This window comes from Triticum urartu, chromosome 5 (genome assembly GCF_003073215.2).
Source record: "Triticum urartu cultivar G1812 chromosome 5, Tu2.1, whole genome shotgun sequence".
NCBI classification, from domain to species: Eukaryota; Viridiplantae; Streptophyta; class Magnoliopsida; order Poales; family Poaceae; genus Triticum; species Triticum urartu.
Genome location: NC_053026.1, coordinates 259,666,927 through 259,669,173, shown reverse-complemented (window position 1 = coordinate 259,669,173; position 2,247 = coordinate 259,666,927). Strand labels below are relative to the sequence as shown.

Sequence of the window (2,247 nt, the reverse complement as noted above, 5' to 3'; positions counted from 1 at the left end):
TGCATCAAGTATGAATTATTAATCTTTACGTGACATGCCATTTTCAACAATAAGTAACACTGCTTCATCGTACCAGGAGGTTTCGAAGGCACGCAATGATTGTGAAACATGTGGAGATACTTTCGAGTCAAGGTACCCTCCCTGCCCTCTCATTTATTTTGCTGCCACATGCCCATTACATTTTGTTAACCTGAAATAACCTTTATGTTTCATTCAGGAGCAAGTTGTTTTCTCATTTGGAAGAAACAGGTCATGCTGTGATCAAGGCACGACAGAAAAAGCATTAAGGCGAGGAATAATTAGATATTTTTTGTTTGAGCATTCTCTCTCCCAGTTCTAGTTGGTGGTAGCATGTCGATATCAGTGCTCTGCCATTCTTGTAACATGTCTTGTTTTGGGCGCCTCCATGCACATGAAGGTTTTGACCTGAAATCAGTTTCCCTTCCCCTCGTCTTGTTTGTAGGGAGGTGCTTGCTGTCTTTGGTTTAACACATTAACAAACAGAGTGAAAACACCATATCACCCAGGGAATCCTGTTTATGAAAATGTCATTTGATAAATAGTTTCTTTCTCATTTTTGCCAACCAACAAAGACAAGACACACATAGTGCTACTTTGACAGGATGTGACAGACAAATCTTAGGGAGAGGGTAAGTTTCTGTGGTCATGCCACTTGTTATTCTTGAAAAAACGTAGCGTAACAAACTGAGTCGATCCGATGTTGTGCAACTTTCTACTACTATGTTCATTCATTCATGCACCTTAAGCAAACATTGCAAACTGTGCTCAGCTATTTAAAAAACAAGTAATGTTGGTACATAAGTATCGAGTATTTAGTTAATAATGGAGCGATGTCGAAAACTTTTCTAAAATAAAGCAAGGATTTTCATTGCAATTCCAGCCCATTTCTGCTAGCTCACATGTCTGATCCGTCATCACCCTCAAGCCGTTCACAACCTTGACAACTTGAATTTAGCAACAAACTGGGTGTAAAAAGTTCTAGTCCAAGCCTTCCTGTAACAAAAGAATTAGGATACTAACCACCCACTAACAGACCACACAACGGAAGCAGTTCACTTGAATTTCTGCGAACTGAGAGGCGAGAGTAGACGCATAATGATATTTTTTGTAGACAAACATTCTTGAGTGTTTTTCTCTACATATAAAATTTCGTGATGCTTTGGGTAAAAAAAACAACACAAATGATAAGTATCTGACAGTCAGGTTTTTGGACATTCAACCCGGACGTTGTTTCTACACCACGTTCTTTTTGCATGACCCACTTCGCCTCTCCGCCTTATCCTCCCAACTGCTAACCACACTTTCCCCACCACCAATTCTCTCCCCCCCCCCTCTCTCTCTCTCTCTCTCTCTCTCTCTCTCTCTCTCTCTCTCTCTCTCTCTCTCTCTCTCGTGAGGGCCACGACAAGGCTCACTGGCGGGGGACAAGGGAGTGCCGGCGATTTGATGCGGGGCATCCTATGAACATCATCATGTCAAGGGCCCGTTTGGCAAGTGACACGTGCAACATCTAATTTACATACATAAAGGTGAATCATCTCCTTTACACGTGTTCACTTGACCCCTTCAAGGATGGGAAAATTTTGTTTTTGCCACTCTAGATTTTGCCAATTTTCCTTATGCCATTGTAGATTTTGACATTTCACTTTTGCCACGCTTAGCTTTTGACAATTATCACAATTGCCATTCTGTGGCAAAAGCTAAATAATTTTATTTCATTTTTTCCACTCTTAGCTTTTGAAATGTATCACAATTGCCACTCTGAAAATTTTGCTTTTGCCATCGGAATGGCAATTGTGATAATTATCAAAAACTAGGAGTGGCAAAAGTGAAATGTCAAAATCTAGAGTGGCATAAGGAAAATTGGTAAAATCTAGAGTGGCAAAAACAAAATTTTCCCTTCAAGGATGGTATACTACTTGACACTCCACTCGTGTGCATACATAGGTATTGTCGGAACGCCACGGACGACGAGGAGGAGTGCGAGCGCAATTGTACAACTACACCATCCGCGAGGGAAGCGTGGAAGCGAAGACGGAAGAAGATGGAGCTGCAGAGTCTACAGCGTCCGGACGACTGGAAGCCACCGAACGCCCGACACTCTACAGTGCCCAGATGGCCGACGTCCACCGGACGTCCGACGCACCCTCGACCAGCAGCAGACCAAGTCTACAGTGCCCGGACAACCGTCGAACACCAGACGTCTGACAACCTCCAGCCATTGGA

At 42.9% G+C, this 2,247-nt stretch overlaps 1 long non-coding RNA gene across 1 annotated transcript; it reads left to right on the top strand.

Moving 5' to 3' along the window:
• The first annotated feature begins 1 nt into the window (after position 1).
• LOC125555871 lies at positions 2–446 on the top strand. Its single transcript, XR_007304927.1, has 2 exons — positions 2–132; positions 218–446. It is a non-coding gene; the product is annotated as an uncharacterized LOC125555871 (long non-coding RNA).
• Positions 447–2,247: the final 1,801 nt, after the last annotated feature.